Source organism: Cebus imitator, unplaced genomic scaffold (genome assembly GCF_001604975.1).
Source record: "Cebus imitator isolate Cc_AM_T3 unplaced genomic scaffold, Cebus_imitator-1.0 Scaffold65, whole genome shotgun sequence".
Lineage (NCBI taxonomy): Eukaryota > Metazoa > Chordata > Mammalia > Primates > Cebidae > Cebus > Cebus imitator.
In genome coordinates this window covers 5,803,784-5,813,118 of record NW_016107380.1, presented here as the reverse complement: position 1 = coordinate 5,813,118, position 9,335 = coordinate 5,803,784, and the positions used below count along the sequence as shown (strand labels likewise).

Below are 9,335 nucleotides of genomic sequence, written 5' to 3'. Positions count from 1 at the left end.
CCTACTTTCAGGCAAGGGGATTTCAAAGAAACCTAAAAAACTAGCTCAGACCATGATGGTAAGGAAGAGTGGGGCATACTTCATTATACTCTACTCTCTTTGGAATTCAGGCACAACTGACCCACATTAACATTACAACAGAGATCTTAAGACTGACGCAACACTCTCTGTAGCGATAAGATAGCAATGTGAAGCAGGCCCTGAACGAAATCGAAGTATTTTACTTCCAAACATATTTATTTGACATATTTTGAAATGGCCTGGCAAAGCTGTCTCTTATGAGGAAAATCTCCATCCCTAGATAATTCTCCCGACTTTCCAGGTCTTTTCCTGATCCAGGAGAGATCCAACTAAGAATCTGACATCTTTTAAGGTCTGATAAGAGATATTTACCACCTATTACTGTTCCAGAAGCCTGATATTTGGAGGCTTTATCTTCATCACAAGAACCTTGGCTTCCACAAACCCCCTTATCTTAACCCTAAGCATTTCTTGCTTAATGCTTTAGGAAGAAGCTTAACTGGGCCGGGCTGGTGGCTCAGCACTCTGGGAGGCTGAGGCAGGCAGATCATCTGAGGTCAGGAGTTTGAGACCAGCCTGGCCAACATCGTGAAACCCTGTCTCTATTAAAAAAAAAAAAAAAGAAAAGAAAAGAAAAAGAAAAAAGAAACTTAACTATTTCAACCAATTCCACTCAGAAAACCTTTGAATTCAACTATCACCTGTAAGCCCAACACCCTCCATGAAGTTGTCCCATCTTTCCGGACCAAACCAGTGTATATGCTACACACATTGATTGATGTCTGCCTATCAGTCATGTCCCCCTGAACTGTGTAAAATCAAGCAGTAACCCAACCACTTTGTTTGGATACATGTTCTCAGGACCTCCTGAGACTATGTCATGGGCCATGGTCCTCACATTTGGCTCAGAATAAATATCTTTAAATATTATATGAGATTGGTGTGGGGTTTTTTTGGTTTTTGGTTTTTTTTGGTCAACAGCATATAAACATCCATACTAAACATACCTGGCAGAGGGTCATTGCATCTCTGCCTGCAGATGGTTATTCATTGAAACATGAAAGGGGGAAATAGCTGGTCTAGACCTCCTCAGGAACACACACTCTTTTTTAGAGTCAGACTATTTTCTTCTTCAATGAGTTAAGTTTTATTAGAAACACTTGCTAGTATATTAGGAAACTTAAAATGTAAAAGCAGTACCTCTTCTTCTCTGATCTTCTGTTTATTCCCTTACCTACATAAAAAGATAAATCACTTACGACAATTAACCCAACACTTCAGCTCAGTAAACTTCATTAACATGTTTGGACTCTCAAAATACTATATTTCCTCAATTTTATGACATACTTTTTTTAACATTTTAAATTTTCTAACATTGTGATTAGTTTACATTTTTACATAAAAGGCCTCAAATGCCAGGGAGTGAAGAGAGGTGGTTCTCATTGCCTGTGCATTTGCAAGCAAGCTTAGAAATGTCCATAGGAAAGGTATCTCTTCATTCATTCATCCAATGCTTTCATTCATCTAACAAATTGTTATTCACTGAATACATGTTTTGTATCATGCACATTTCTGGGCACAGAGTACAATAATAGGCAAGAATCAATGACAGGTTCTCAAAGAGTCTCATTCTAGTAGAGAAAGGTAGATGATAAATAATTAAACCAATAAATAAAGAATTTCCAGTTGTGATCAATGCTGCAAAGAAAACAAAACAGAAAAATCAGGAAGTGGGGTAAGTCAGGGAGGTTTCTCTGATTAAATAACATGTAAGCAGAAAGCTGAGTGCTGAGCAGTTGAGAGGCCAGTCCTGGTAGATAAAACAGTACGTGCAAGGGCCCTGAGGCAAGCCGGCCTGTGCTCAGCAAAATAAAAGAACATGGAGACTCACCCTGTTAAGTCATTTCCATGGCTAGCCAAGCAAGAAGTTCCATTTAGCTTAAATTTGGATTTCTATCTGTTGAACAAAATATCTTTCAAAAATACATTATGATGCTGGACTAAAGCTAAAAGAGAAAAACACAGAACTAAAGTGTATTGTTTCTGATAAAGCAATGGCCTTTTTGGACCCCATGAAAGGATAAAGCTGTTTAAATATGTCATGGAACTATAGACCAACTCTCATGATCAAAGGCTTAGATGGAGCCACATTCCTTTCCAAAGCTAGAATAGCTGCCTGTTATGGAACAGAGCATCTTAAAAGGACTATCTCTGTTTCCAGCAGACCTTCAAGAGAAGCTTAAAGGAGTACGTAATGTTATAGTCAATTCTAAATTACTATAGGCAGATTACTGTAAACAGCCTATGTGAGCACTGCAGTACACAATTGTCAAGCATCAAAATCAGCTCAGAGGAATCATAAAACTCCAAGAAGCCTTCAATCAAACATGAATGGTGACAGAGAAGAAGAAAGATAAATGTCATCACATCAATAAATGTAGGCTAAGTGAGTAAAAAAAGAAACGTGTGTACATTTCATACAATGAGGTTGTCCTCCTTCCAATCTTGTTATTAAATCCACAGTGTGTCTTACAAACAGGGACTCTCAGAATCATAGAAATGTCACAGCTCTTGCTCTCCCCTCCCACCGCCCAAGATGCTGAAAGGAAAGAAGGCCAAGGGGAAGATGGTGGCTCCGCACCTGCTGTTTTGAAGCAGCAGGAGGCCAAGAAAGTAGTGAATCCCTTGTTTGAGAAAAGGCCTAACAATTTTGTCATTGGACAGGACATCCAGCCCCAAAGGGACCTCACCCACTTTGTGAAATGGCCCCGCTATATCAGGTTGCAGCGGCAGAGAGCTATCCTCCACAAGAGGCTGGAAGTTCCTCCTGTGTTGAACCAGTTCACCCAGGCCCTGGACCGCCTACAGCTACTCAGCTGCTTAAGCTGCCCCACAATACAGACCAGAGACAACGCAAGAGAAGAAGCAGAGACTTGGCCCAGGCCGAGAAGAAAGCTGCCGGCAAAGGGGATGTCTCCACTAAGAGACCACCTGTCCTTCAAGCTGGGGTTAACACCGTCACCACCTTGCTGGAGAACAAGAAGGCTCAGCTGGTGGTGACTGCACATGACATGGATCCCATCAAGCTGGCTGTCTTCCTGCCTGTTCTGTCTCAAAAAATGGGGGTCCCTGACTGCGCTGTCAAGGGAAAGGCAAGACAGGTCCACAGGATGACATGCACCACTGTCGCCTTCACACAGGTTAACTAGGAAGACAAAACACTTTGGCTAAGCTGGTGGAAACTATCAGGACCAATTTACAATGACAGACACAATGAGATCCACTGTCACTGGGGAGGCAATGTCCTGGGTCCCAAGTCTGTGGCTCCTATCACCAAGCTCGAAAAGGCAAAGGCTAAAGAACTTGCCACTAAACTGGGTTAAATGTACACTGTTGAGGTGTCTGTACATAAAAGTAATTAAAATATAACAAATTTTCCTCAAAAAAAAAAAAAAAAAGAAAGAAAGAAAGAAATATCACAGCTCTTTCTCCAGCCTCCTAAAGTGCTTGGAATTTCCAACATTAAGCTCTAGAAAGGTCTGTAAGAACATTTTCTCAAGAAATACAACACGGTAACTCACCGCAATCTGTTTGGAAAATGAGCATAATTTATCTTACCAGCCAGTCCCGGAAAACAGGTCTCTGAAAAAATAGAAGCCTTTAAAATTCCTTTTTTATGGAGATGGCCGGCAGCCAAAGGAGCAGGATTATGGAGACCCCAAACGAGATTGAAGGGATTGAGGGACAAATGAAGAGAAAGAGGAATGTCAAGGTAAATTTTCACAATGGCTTGCACTATTCCAAGTAACAGGAGCTCATTTATCTCAGAAACACCTGGCTTACTGCTAAAACCAACACTGCATTCTAGCTAGTGCCTAATAACACCCATTTCTGGGCTGTCATCCTATTTGGTCATTAATAGCAGCCTCCACAGAAACAGAAATGAAACTAAGAATTAAATATTTATATTCATGATGTAAAATAAAATTACTTTGCTGAGTGTTTCAGCCAAGTGTTGACCGGAAATGAAACGGAATTCACAGGGACAGTATGTTTTCTGACAAGTTTGAGATTTCAGCATCCATGCTTTCAGGCAAAGTGGAACAGGAGGAACTGTACTTGTCATTACACCAACTGCTTCCTTCCCAGTGGAGGGTCTTTGTTCCTGGTACTGTGACTCACTGGGTCACTAAGGACTTCAGTTGTCCCTCTAGCATGGTGGGTCTTGGGTTTCTCTATTCAGCCCACCTGTAAAGGATCTGAGGTCCCTAGATAAGAAGCAACATTCAGTAGAATTTGGCGTTCATAGATGATGAAATCTATGACATCATTATCCCAGTTCTCACGGTTCTAATCCACAGAAGGCTTCTCTTGATTCTCAGAACCAGCACTTGTAGTGCCCTTGAATGTGCAAACATTACCCTTTAGTAATGTTTGAAGCAGGATTTGAAAAATCTGAAGCATGATTCGAAGCTACCCTATAATAACTAAGCTGCCATGCTTACCTAAGGCTGCTTCCAAATACGTTTTCCATGAATCTGCTTTTCCAATAGGGCACAGTGCAGGGAAAGGGGGAGGGGGCAGTTGTAAAAAAAGACACAAAATGTCCAATTTTAGTTTGGCCCATGACTGCCATGCCCTGGAATTCTGTACATTCTCCAAAAGAGACTGTCACTGATTTTTAAAATATATAATTTAGAGGCCAGGTGCGGTGGCTTATGCCTGTAATCCCAGCACTTTGGGAGGCCGAGGCGGGCAGATCATGAGGTCAAGAAATCGAGACCATCCTGGCCAACATGGTAAAACCCCATCTCTACTAAAAATACAAAAATTAAGTAGGTGTGGTGGCATGCGCCTGTAGTCCCAAATACTAGGGAGGCTGAGGCGGGAGAATCTCCTGATCGCAGGAGGCAGAGGTTGCAGTGAGCCGAGATCAGGCCACTGCACTCCAGCCCGGTGACAGAGTGAGACTCCATCTCAAAATATCTCTCTATCTATAGATATATATGTATATATAATTTCTTTTTTATTTTTTTAATTTTTAGTGAAAGGGGTCTTACTATGTTGCCCAGGCTGGACTCAAACTCCTGGACTCAAAGGACCCTTCCCTCTCAGCCTCCCGAGTAGCTGGGACTGCAGGTGCATCCCAGTTAAGAATCAGCAACCAATTCAACTATTGCTGACCCTTGATTAAGAAAGCTCATGAACTATGTTTGAGCTGAGCAGGGTCACCTCCCACTTGTCACACGTGGCGCTCTCGCTCTCTTTCATCAAGTTCCTCCTGCTCCCCCCACCTTGGCATGCACATCTTTTTTACTGCATGGTACAGGGATACAGGTTGCAAGCACAGTCTCAGAAACCGTTTAATTCTGAGAGGTCACGTGTGCTCATTTTACACAGCTGATGACCCATAAACCCTGGCATTGGTGTGAAAATGGCACATAACTTAGCAACTCTCCAAAAATATTTCACATAATCAGAATTCCTTTTTCATCTAATAAGGAGACATATTTTATCTCCTAAGTGTCCACCAGATGTTAATAAACATTCTCTCTTCATTAAAGAGCTCTGTCCATCTTGGCAAGGCCTGTAGCTCAAATTAAAGTCTCCTTCAAGTCTTTTGGGTACTCTATATCTCTTTGGTTCCAACTTATTCAACAAATCTCTCCAAATTGTATTTCCCCTTTTTTTTCAGAAGAAGTCACTCCACTATGCCCTCCCCGTCTCTTCTATTCTTTCCTTCTGATTCATCAAGAAAATTGTCATTGGTCTTGTCCATGTGTTACATAATAGAAGGGGAAAAGCCAAGGGCACAGCTCAACACAGCTGCTGATTTGAAAGGTGGAAAGGGCAGTAAAACCTGCCTGGAGGTGGGAATGGGCAATTCACAAGCCCAGTAGCAGAATCATGGAAAGTGGAGTCTGAACAAAACCGAGGGCTACAGACCACTCCTGCATCTGACTGCTATTACCTTGTCATTAATCCTGGCAGGCAAGATGACAAAGCAGCTACGTCAGGACAGTCAGCAGTGGCAGGTATGAACATGGCCCAGTCGGCAGTGGCAGGTATGAACATGGCCCCTCGGGCTTGTCACTCCTCCTTACTGCACTCCCAGCTCATCACACCACACAGCAAGACGTGAGCCAGACAGGGCAGTGGAAGCTGCAGGAGGAATTGAAGCCATGGCGCCAGACAGAGCTGAGAGGGAGCAGGCCAACTCTGTTTATAAAGGAGCACCCTCGGGAGAGCGGTGTGAGGATTAAAGTTCCAGGCAGGGTGTTTTTTCAGATGCGTTATCTTCTTCTACCAGCTCAGCTGAACCCCAGGAGGTTTCCTGAAGGTGGAACCAAGACCCTTCTACCTCTGAAGCCACATTCTGTCCAGGATGCATGCTGGGCTGTTTGATTTGAGAGGCTGGGGATCAGGGCACCAAAAGATCCCTGTCTCACAGGATCTTTCCTGAGAATGCTCTAATAAGACTGATCAATATGGGCTTTGGAGTATCACAGGCTTAATGCCACTGGCAACTCTGCCCCTTTTGGTTGTGGAAACTGGGCAAATGCCTCAAGCTCCTTAACCCTTCATATAAAAATCATCATTGTTTGCCAAGACCTGGTACCCAGACATCTTCATGCGAGAGGAGGTGGCACTGAAAATCAACTTGCCCAAGTCCAGGGTGCAGGTATGGTTTAAGAACCGAAGAGCTAAGTGCCGCCAGGAACAACAACAACAACAACAGCAGAATGGAGGTCAAAACAAAGTGAGACCTGCCAAAAAGAAGACCTCTCCAGCTCGGGAAGTGAGTTCAGACAGTTGAACAAGTGGCCAATTCACTCCGCCCTCTAGCACCTCAGTCCCAACCACTGCCAGCAGCAGTGCTCCCGTGTCTATCTGGAGCCCAGCTTTCATCTCCCCGCTGTCAGATCCCTTGTCCACTTCCTCTTCCTGCATGCAAGGTCCTGCCCCACGACCTATACTCAGGCTTCAGGTTATAGTCAAGGATATGCTGGCTCAACTTCGTACTTTGGGGCATGGACTGTGGTTCTTATTTGACCCGTATGCATCACCAGCTTCCCGGACCAGGGGCCACACTCAGTCCCATGGGTACCAATGCAGTCACCAGCCATCTCAATCCGTCCCCAGCTTCTCTTTCCATCCAGGGATATGGAGCTTCAAGCTTGGGTTTTAACTCAACCACGGATTGCTTCGATTATAAGGACCAAACTGCCTCCTGGAAGCCTAACTTCAATGCTGACTGCTTGGATTATAAAGATCAGACATCCTCGTGGAAATTCCAGGTTTTGTGAAAACCTGTAGAACCTCTTTTTGTGGGTTATTTTTAAATATACCGGGCTGGACATTCCAGTTTTAGCCAGGCATTGGTTAAAAGAGTTAGATGGGATGATGCTCAGACTCATCTGATCAAAGTTCTGAGAAGCATAGAAGGAAAAAATGAAGGGCCTTAGAGGGGCCTACCAACCAGCAACCTGAAACGGACAAACCAATCTACTTAAGATCCTGTCATAATTTTAGATAATTGGTTTTCCTGATTTGTAAAGTAATCAAACGCATTCTTGCCATGTGCAACCAAACACCACCAAAAATAAAATCAAACAAAACTAAGTTGTGAAGGAAGGGAGGGAAGATCATAGCCTTCTTAAGCAGAGGTGTTCCAATGTTTTGGCCAATCCTTGGTTGAATCTTAGGAATGAACAGTGTCTCCAGTTCATTCATGTTTCATGACCAACTGGTAGTTGGCACTGAAAAAACTTTTCAGGGCTGTGTGAATTGTGCGACTGATTGTCCTAGATGCACTACTTTATTTAAAAAATAATGTTCATAAGGAGTCAATATGTAGTTTAAGAGACAATCAGTGTGTGTCTTATAAATGGTACATCTGTGGTTTTTAATCTGTGCTAGACTTCAAAACTGTGATCTCCTGTTATTGTATGCAACCTTGAACTCCACCTCTGCAGGGGTTCTTCTGTGATTAAATTGTTTATAATTATAAGCAAAATTCAGAGCAACTGAGTACTCATCTAAAAAGATTACCTTTGGCTGGAGGTGAGCTGCACTGAAACTTTACACAAAATGTCTCTGGACAAGGAGAGTGAGAGAAGAGAAGCAAAAGGACACTAATTCATCTGTAATTCACTGTGGTAAGCCTAGCAGTAAAGAGGCATTGGTCAATTGCCCTGACCCTGATGGATTATTAAACTGAGATCATTGTCATTTATGCTTGCAGATGTTAACTGGAAAAGTTATATATGCATAAACCTTTTCTTCCTGGATTTGGCAGATATGTGTAATTATATTAAAATTATATATATATATATAATTATATTATATAAACCTATATATAGGTCTAGCACACAAAAAAAATCATATACGTATTCTTAAATGTAATTAAAGGGCCCACAGTACAGAGTATTTCCATCTGGTTCTAGTTTAGTCAATTTAGTAAATGGTCCAAAGGGTCCGGTGCTTAGAGGGCACTAAGGCAGCAAAAGCGCCCTAAAACCGCTCCCTGCACAACACCTGCACTCCCACTGCCCAGGGGGCTACACCCATCTCCACATGAGTCACCCTCCCTGTGCAACGCGTGGGGTGGTGAAAGGAGCTCCAGTATTATCAGCCATCAGCACCCTAGGGTGAACTGATTATTAGGACAACTAAAAACACGCCTACTAAAGCCTTGGAGACAAGTGCCAAGCACTGTGATGGACTAGAAGCGATTTCTAAGCTGAAATGCTGCTTGAATGCAATGCCAGCTGGATGCTTGGTGGGCAGAAATAGAAAAGGGGAAATGAAGCAAGCACGGCATAGGGGTGAGGGTTGTTCTCATTCCTAAGTTTACCTAAGACTGGGGCCACGGGGTCGGGTGTGCCCTGGGACCTACATCTCACACAGCCTGGGGTCCAGAGCTGGCAGGAACAATGCAGTCAGCGACCAAAGGTTGTCACTGCTGCTTTTTCTCCAAATCCCCGCCCGGGTCCTGTTTGGGGTTCCCGCCTAAGGGCTTATCACGTGCACAACCCAAACTTTTCAAAGCCGGCGCAAGGCCTGCTGGCCCGGGCGCCAGGGTGGTTTTTAGGGTTTCTTTCTTTCTTATTTCCCTTCTTCTTCTCCACAGTTGATGATTTTCTGCAGAAAAACAACTGCGAAAAAGAACCTATTTCATTTCAAGTTCCCATCACCGCGATTTCCACATGGATGTGACGTGACCCCAGCTTCCGAAATGCCCAGGTGACTCACGCGGGGACACCCCGGGGCGGGGCGAGGGAGTTTCTCCAGCAGGAACCAGGCGGGGCTGG

The 9,335-nt window shown here is 43.6% G+C and overlaps 2 pseudogenes; both read left to right on the top strand.

Annotated features, from left to right (window-relative positions):
• Positions 1–2,580: 2,580 nt before the first annotated feature.
• Positions 2,581–3,445, top strand: LOC119471596 (annotated as a pseudogene).
• Positions 3,446–3,703: 258 nt separating this feature from the next.
• Positions 3,704–8,179, top strand: LOC108305644 (annotated as a pseudogene).
• Positions 8,180–9,335: the final 1,156 nt, after the last annotated feature.